Here is a 9491-nt window from a genome sequence, read left to right on the forward strand (position 1 = left end):
TGGCTGAGGATATAATGAAGCCATGATGGCTGGAAAAGTAAGCAAATTCAGGGGAAGTGCTGTCCGAACTTTGAAGGGATTTGTTTGCATTGAGTTTGTGATCTAAGACTTGGATTTGAGCAAGGCAATGTTATATGCTGGATGATTTCTGAGCCGTGGAGGTGAGTGACCTCAAACTGTTTCAAATTTACTTTTGAACCGCTTTCCTGCATTATCTACTTTTGAACTGTTTTCAAAGTTATTTTTGGAACTGTTTTCTTACATATCATGCGTGCTTGCATATTAGTGTCTTCTTATTATCGATTTTGCTTTCAATGATTGTTAAAACGAGTTTTCTAGGCGAGTGTGTACTTTATCGCACTCGACCTTAATAAATATGAAATTTTCAATGATTAGTGATTAAATGCTACTTGCGCATAAATGTAAGCCTTTTGGGCTGAACTGGCCATTGCCCCTTGTTACCGGTCGTCTCGAGCCAGAAACGGACTCGGTCGGGCGACTAGGAACTTGGGTGAACGTTTCGGTATACTCGAGTATTACCTTGTAGGTTGGTGGAGCCTGGCCAAAAGCCAGGGACGGGGTGAATGAATGCACGAATGAAACCAAATGAAATGAAAGGACAGGAGAACGAATGTATCCTTTTCATGAATGTTACTATCGCTTTCCATTGTAAATGTTTCGTGAATTATTGAAACTCCATATTGAAATGACATCATTGAAATGAACTATTGTTAAACAGATTTGATTACTGATTTTACTGGTTACTCGCTGAGCTTCTAGCTCACCCCAAAATGTTTTATTCCCCTCCACAGGGCTCAAGGCGAAGGAAGGGCTTGTAGTGTTTAATCCTGGATTATCTCATGTATGGATTGAATTTGGATTTCCTTTTGTGTAATCATTCATATCGGGATTGTATTGAACATTTAGAATTGATTGGATATGTAATAGTCTAGTTTTGGACTTCCTCCTGTATACTAAATGTGTTCAAGGATCAGAGTGGCGCTGCGGAAGCGTGGACGCTTCGCTTTTGATATGTAAAGTTTGGGAACCTTTGATGTATATTTGATATATATATCTTGAAATTCAATTGAGGATTGTAGTGAACGACTGAGTCCCGGCGAGAGCCGGGCAGGCGGCCCGCCGAACCCTGGGGTACGCCCTAGGGGGAGGTGGGGTCGTGACAGTAGTGCACGCCAAAATACCAACTACCAAGTTGAAAATGGGAGGAATTCTCAGCCTAGAAGAGAGGAGGAAGCCACGGCCTCCACCTCACAACCAAGGCCAAGAACTACCACTCTAAAGCTGGTTCCAAAGGTAGACACTAAAGCTGTCCAAAAAGTTTCTAAATCACATAATCGGGATAAGAAGTGCTTTAAGTGTCAAGGATTTGGGCATATAGCTTCTCAATGTTCTAACCAACGTGCCATGATTGTTTTGCCAAGTGGAGAGGTTATGACTAATGATGAGAATGAATATAAGGATATGCCACCGTTAGTTGAAGAAGATGGTGAATTGGATGAGGAACAACCCGTGGATGGACCAATAGGTTGTTTGGTTATGTAAAAAAACTTGCTGCCCAAGTCAACAATGACAATATCAGCGTGCAAAGAGAGAATATCTTCTACACTCATTATTTAATCATGAACCAAGTGTGTAGTTGATAATTGATAGTGGGAGTTGTACCAACGTAGTAAGTTTGCTTATGGTTAAGAAGTTGGGTCTTTCTACTAACAAACACCCTAAAACATATCAACCACAATGGTTTAATAAAGGTGATGATGTGTGTGTTCAGACAAGTTTGAGTGTCATTTTGCATTACTAATTATGAAGATGAAGTGATAGGTGATGTGGTGCCAATGCAAGCAAGTCACGCGATCTTAGGTCGTCCTTGGCAAATCGACAAAGTTGTCAATTTGGACAGACAAGCTAATAAGTATTTCTTTATGCATGGTGACAGAAAGATCACTTTTGTTCCTCTTACTCTTGGACAAGTGCATGAGGATCAAGTGAGATTACATGAGGAATACAAGTTACAAAGTGAGCTAAGAAAAAAGGAAAGGAATAGGGAGGGATAGTTGGAGAGCTTGGCCGAGAATGGTGAAGAGGGAAAAGCTCTTGTCTGCTAGACTAAAGGAGTGAACAAAGCTAGGAAATATAGCTTGTTTACTAACATATTTGCTACTAGTTTTGTGAGAACCCGTATTTTCCCTAATAAGTTTCCTAGGATTTTTCCCCTTTAATTGCATGTTTTCTGCATTTTCTGGCTTAGGAAAATTTTTTGGTGGATTTTATGAGTAATTATAGTTTTTAGATGATTTTTCTAGCATTGAGTAGTTTTTGAAAAATTACGGATAGATTATGGACGTGGGCCCCACTAGTGCGAAAAATTCGGAAAAATTCGGCCAATAAGGTTAAGTTTCGGATACTGTGTAAAATTTATCGGGTGTTAAGAGATAAGTAGAGGAGGTGAAGTGATTGATGTGAGAGGTGACCAAAGGATAGAAATGCATTTAAAGAGGTGCCAAGTGTCACAATATCATTGGGTGGACTTTATGGAACACTATTCATGTTTTTGACTTTTGACCCATTGGTTAAATATCTTAAAATTACCACCAAAAATCACCATTTCTTGCTCCTTGGTGGCCGGCCCTCTCTATCAAAGAAGAAAGAAAAACTCTTCCAAGTTTAGCTACCATTTAGTGCCAATCATCCAACTCAAGTGCTTAAACTAGTTTCTACTCCATAAAATTCCTCCATTTGGTGTTAGTGAGTGTTTTGGTGAAGTTTCTTTGAGAAGCTAAGGTGTTCTACAACTTCCTCTCTCTTGTTTACTTGGTAAGTGGTGCTTACACTTCCTCTTACACCTAATGATGTTTAATTTGTGCCTAATGGTGGCTATAGTGTTGAAAATTGTGGTTTATTTCTTGGTTTGGAATGAATTGGTGAAGTTTTCATTTTTTTGAGGAATTTTCTGGTTTAATGTGATCATGGTGTTGTGGTTATTTATGATGGTTGGTAATAAGGGGTTATGCCTCAAGTGGATGTATATGATAGGAAATTGCAATCAATTTTGAGTTTGGATTGAAATGTGAAAAGTTAGGGTTTCATAACCCCCTTTTCTGTCCGGTTTTGGATCATATGGTTAGAGGCCGAATTGGCCTTTGCCTAAAACATGAAAGTTGTAGGTATTGATGTGTTTGAGATGCCTGTAAAATTTCAGGTTATTTGGAGTAGTGTAGAATGAGATATGTCGTTTTTACTGATTCTGTTCTGGGTGATCAGAATGTACGAACTGCGATTGTAATCGTCTGTTTTGACTGGAATTGCTCTGGATTTGGATGTTGGTGTATTCTGATGAAATGTATCTTGATGTCTTATCTCTCATATGCCTTTGGAATCAATGCATTTGGACCTATGTAGACTGAGTTGGACAAATTACAGCATTGTGTGATTTGGGAACCTGTAATTACGGTTCTGGTTTGGTATTCTGCCTTTTTGACCTAGTTGTGCTAGGATTTGGACTGAGTGGCCTTCTACATTGTTGTAGCCCTGTCTTTTAGCTTCGAGATGGTGGGTCTTTTACCCTCATCCGATAAGCGTAGCGCATTTTGTACCATTACCGCATTAGGAGGCCAAAACTGTTTTTGTTGTTGGGACAAATGAGTTCCATTTCCTGATTTTCTGGTTTGCTTATATGCTTATATATGCATAGGAAACCCTTTTGGGGTTGTTATTGGCATGGCTTTGTGACTCGTTATCGAGTCTTATGGTAATTGTTTACATGTTCTAGGGCGTGACGTTAGTGCACGACGTACTTTGGACGGCGGTGCATGAAACCTCACTTACTTAATTGGTGAGTATACTACTCACTTGAATGTTATAATGTGGCTTTGTTATATGTGCTTGTGATTGAAGGCTTGTTTGGCTGTTGGAAATGATTAAGGTGAGGGTGTACTTGACCGCCCTCATCCTTTTATCCTGTAAATGACTGTTTAATGTTTCACTGTATTACTGCACTGCTATATTGAGTTAATGGATTCCATTCATGGAATATTGTTTGGGTGTCGGTTGGACGAGTATCCAACGGCCCTACTGTACTACTGAGCTCGACCCCGTTGGTAATCACTTGAATCGAGCCAGCGAGGGCTTGATCGTGAGAAGTGACTAGCCACGGGGACTGAAGTGGGAATCTTGTGGTAATGAGACCCTTGGTTCCGGTGCACTCGAGTATCACCTAAAGTTACTGCTTAGAGTGCGGGCCCGGTTGGGGTATGTTGGGTGGAAGGAATGGAAGTGAAGAGAGGTCTACGGTTTGGTACTTTTAACATTGACGGAGGGTCAATGAAGTTGGATCAAGAATGTACGCGTGGAAATGGGCTCTTGAGAGCCGTCCGTATCCTTTTACCTATTTGTTTTGCTTCTTATTGGTATACTTGAAATGAACGGTTATGTTTATGTGATCTTGGATGCTTATGTGATAGTTGCTCACTGAGCTTTAGCTCACTCCATTCCATTTGTTTTCCTTACAGGAAAATGATCATTTTGGAAGATCATACTTGTTGGTTGCCAAATTGAGCCATGTATATGTCTATTTTGAGTAGCTCTTTGCATGAAACCCTAATGTGTATTGGGTTCATCTTTTGATTGGCAAACCGAATATGTGTATCTATGATGAATAGCCTTTGACATGCCAATGTGGTTGTAAATGTTGAATTTCAATGTATTTATGTCTGGTTGATGTTTGGTTGACTTTCGGATCGATTCGGCTTGCAAACGGCAAAAGAAAAATTTTTGACGGAAAGGCACTGGACTGAATCCGGCCAGGAATCCGGCCAAAAACTGGCCGGATTGTCGGCCGGATTGCTTGGGAAAAAAATTGAATCCGGAAGTTCGCCACTGGACAGTATCCGGCCGCTAATCCGGCCAGATTCCGGCCGGATTCTGCTGTTCCAGGCACTATTCTTCGTTTTCGTTTTTTTTTTTTTGTTATTTTGGTACTTGTGGCTTGTCCGAGCGCGCTTTTACTTTCCCGAAACGTTTTAGATCGCTAGTGCTAGTCCTTCGGGAGTGAGACCTCACAGAGCACTCCCCGTGATCCCATATCAGATACAACCGGGAGGGGCCGTTATTCGTTGGAGCCCGTCTAACCGTCTCCGACGGTGCGCGTGTAAGGAGAAGTATGCCTACCCGAACGCCCTCGTGTTTGCTCTGGATAAGGAGCGTAAGGTGTTGGCTAGAGAGAATGCTCGACTTGAGGTCGATGCAATCCAGGGTAGAGCGACTAACGAGAAGCAAGCTGCACGTATTAAAGAGCTAGAATACGACGTGCTTGAGGCCGAGGATAGAGTTGACGACCTCTGCGCTCAATTAAGGGAGGCACGAGAGCGCGAGATTAAGCGAGCTCGTAAGGTCAGGGGTCGCGCTGAGTCGATCCTTAATCTGTGTGACGACGGCCTTGAGGAGTATAGTGATGAAGCTTCGTGTGCGGGGGCCGAGGCTGGGGAGGAGTCTACCCCGTCGCCTGGGTCCCAGACTCCGGCAACTGACTAGGCCTTGACTTCTAGGCTTCTTTTGGGATAGTTTGGTGGTTTTTGTATGAACATAGGGATAGGAATAGAGCCTTAGCTAATCGTTTTGGTTGTTTGGATTAGCTACGTGTAAATTTCTTTTGATAAGGCCATTCCTCGGGGAATCGTCTATGTTTTTCTGACTTGCCTGTACTTGGCTCGACTGATTGTATATATGTGTGTGGCTTGATCTTGCTTGGTTGTATATATATGTTTGTGATCATGTTTGCAATGTATAAGTATGTGTTATTGTGCAAGTGTTGCGGATTACTTACATGCCTTGTCATTACTTTTGCTTAGTACTCTTGCTTAGACCAAGACCAAGTAAAACTTATGGAAGGTACTCGGAGTGGTCGGGGACGTGGGCGCGGAACTAGACAACCCACACCGGTTAGGGGTACGGGGGAAACCTCGACTGGACCTGATCCTGAACCCCAAGCTGACCCTAACGTGCAGATAGCTGCTGCTATGCAGCAAATGACAAACTTGCTAGCACAAGTAGTGCAGCAACAAGCCCAGAACCCAAATCCTAACCCTGGAAACCCCGGAAACCCTGGCCATCATGTCGAGAGCGAAGATAGAGCTCTCGAACGCTTCCAAAAGTTCGCTCCGCCGAAGTTTGTTGGGGGACCCGACCCGGACGTTGCCGAAAGATGGCTTGAAAAGATGGTTGATATATTTGCAGCCTTACATTACCCTGATGAACGGCAGGTGACGTTTGCCGTGTTTCAGCTTGAGGGGGCAGCCCGTTCCTGGTGGAACGTGATCCGACAGAAATGGGAACTGGAGCAGACGCCCAGGACTTGGGTGAACTTTATTCGAGAGTTTAATGCGAAGTTCTTCCCTCCTCTAGTCCAAGAGAGGAAGGAGGACGAGTTTATTAGGCTCCGCCAAGGGACTCAGACGGTGGCGGAATATGAGAGTCAATTCACCCGCTTGTCCAAGTTTGCGCCTGAGTTAATCATGACTGAACAACGACGGATTAGGCGCTTTATTCAGGGTTTGAATGTTGAGATCCAAAAAGACCTCGCGGTGGCTCAAATCACTGCGTTTAGCGAGGTTGTGAAAAAAGCCCAACGAGTTGAAAGTGCACGGTTGCAGGTCCGGAACTTCCAGGCGAAGAAGCGTGGCTTTCCTGGGAGTAGTTCTGGACAGGGTGAGAAGAGCGCTCCTGCTAAATTTGGACGAGGAACGGGAAGTGGTCGACAATCTGGTTCTGGTAGAGGGACTCCATTCAGGGGTGGCCAAGCTGGGCGAGGACCAAGGGGAAATGCTCAGAGTGGCTCGGCTTCAGCACCTCGCGGTCCCTGCGGGCATTGCGGGAAGTCAAACCACACCGAAGACAACTGCTGGAGGAAACAGGGTAAATGTCTTCGATGTGGAAGCGCGGACCACCAATTGGCTACTTGCCCGGTCCTGAAACAAGATGGAAAGGGAAGCCAACCATCGCCGAGGACCAATACTGGACCAGCGAAGGGAGATGGGTCCAAACCGAAAGTGCCAGCTAGGGTGTACTCCTTAGAGCCCCATCAGGTCCCAGAGTCTTCGGAGGTCATAGAAGGTACGATCCCTATTTTCCACCGCTTTGCCAAAGTTTTAATTGATCCTGGTGCCACTCATTCGTTTGTTAACCCTGATTTCATGTGTGGCATCGATATAAAACCTGCTAGTTTACCATATGACCTAGAAGTTAGTACACCCACGGGGAATCAACGTTTGGTGACTAGTATGGTTTATAAGGATTGTGAGGTCTGGGTAGGTGAAAAGAGATTTTTAGGAGACCTGATAAGCTTGTCCATTAAGGGGTATGACGTGATTTTGGGTATGGACTGGCTAGCCAAATATAACGCTCAATTGGATTGTAAAACGAAGGTGGTAGAATTTCACATTCCTGGCGAGGCAACATTAAGGTTGGATATAAGGGGTAGGTTAGCCTCATCTGCTTTAATTTCGGGCATTCGAGCTAGGAAACTGATAAGTAGAGGGGGCAAGGATTTTTGGCCTTTTTGATTAACACCCCTACGGATAAGTTAAAAGTGGAAGACGTGGCCGTAGTGAGGGAATTTCCAGATGTTTTCCCTGATGAGTTAGTAGCTTTACCTCCAGAACGGGAGATAGAATTCCAAATAGATCTGTTACCTGGAACCTCACCTATCTCAAAAACCCCTTACCGAATGGCGCCTGCGGAACTTAAGGAGCTTAAGTTGCAATTACAAGATCTTTTGGAGCGGGGATTCATTCATGAGAGTGGGTCTCTTTGGGGAGCTCCTGTCCTATTTGTGAAGAAAAAGGACGGAACCTTGAGGATGTGTATTGACTATCGGGGTCTGAACAATGTTACGATCAAGAATAAATATCCTCTGCCCCACATCGACGAGTTGTTCGACCAGCTGCAAGGAGCAGTGGTCTTCTCAAAGTTGGACCTTCGACAAGGCTATTATCAGTTGTTGATTAGAAAGGAGGATATACCGAAAACTGCTTTCAACTCGAGATATGGGCATTTCGAGTTTGCCGTTATGCCCTTTGGACTGACTAATGCTCCTGCCGCCTTTATGGATCTAATGCATAGGGTTTTCAAACCCTATCTAGACCGATTTGTCGTTGTGTTCATTGATGACATCTTGGTCTACTCTAAGACACGCGAGGAGCATGAGGAGCATTTGAGAGTGGTGTTGCAGACGTTAAGGGAACATCAGTTGTACGCCAAGTTTAGTAAATGCGAGTTTTGGTTGGAGAAGGTAGCATTCCTAGGGCACGTAATCTCCCACGAAGGTATCTCGGTGGACCCGGCAAAGGTAGAGGCCGTGACAAATTGGAAGAGACCAGAAACTCCCACGAAAATTCGTAGCTTTCTAGGGCTAGCTGGGTACTACCGCCGTTTCATTAAAGATTTCTCCAAACTAGCAGGACCTTTAACTGACCTGACAAAGAAGCATGGTCGATTTCTTTGGAATGCCCGATGCGAAACAAGTTTTCAGGAATTAAAGAGAAGATTGACCACGGCTCCAGTACTGGTCTTGCCAAATGGAGTAGACGGGTTCGCGGTGTATGCAGATGCGTCGCGAGAAGGCCTAGGGTGCGTTTTGATGCAGAACCGTAATGTAATTTCTTTTGCCTCTAGGAAATTGAAGCTTCACAAGCAGAATTACCCGACCCACGATCTGGAACTAGCCGCGGTTGTGTTTGCTCTGAAAAAGTGGAGGCATTACCTATACGGGGTGACCTTTGAAGTGTACTCGGATCATAAAAGTCTTAGGTACCTTTTCTCCCAGAAGGAACTGAACATGAGGCAACGACGTTGGATGGAATTTTTGGAAGACTACGACTGCACAATCAACTACCATCCGGGAAAGGCAAATGTGGTAGCCGATGCCTTGAGTCGTAAGGTGCAAGTAGCAGGGTTGATGATTAAAGAGTGGGATTTATTAGAATCTGTGTGTGAGTGGAGACCCTGTCTTGGGAGCCATAAGGTGCTATTTAGCAATGTTAGGGTAACCTCCACTCTACTGGAACGCATTAAAGAGGCGCAAAACGAAGATTTGATGGTAAAGAAGTGGAGAGAGAAAGTGGAGAAGGGAGAAACAACGGACTTCAATTTGAGTCCTGAGGTTATTTTGAAATATTGAAACCGAATAGTGGTACCGAAGGAGGAATCGTTGAAAACGGAAATTCTGGAAGAAGCCCATCGGTCCAAGTATACAATCCATCCGGGCAGCAGCAAGATGTATCAGGACCTGAAAGGAACCTATTGGTGGGACAATATGAAGAGGAAAATCGCCCAGTACGTGCAAAAGTGTCTCATTTGCCAGCAGGTGAAAGCAGAGCATCAAAAACCATCGGGTCTGTTACAACCCTTGGAGATACCCGAGTGGAAGTGGGAAAATATCACAATGGACTTCGTTTCCGGTTTACCGAGGACACAAA

This window comes from Coffea arabica, chromosome 4e (genome assembly GCF_036785885.1).
Source record: "Coffea arabica cultivar ET-39 chromosome 4e, Coffea Arabica ET-39 HiFi, whole genome shotgun sequence".
NCBI lineage: Eukaryota > Viridiplantae > Streptophyta > Magnoliopsida > Gentianales > Rubiaceae > Coffea > Coffea arabica.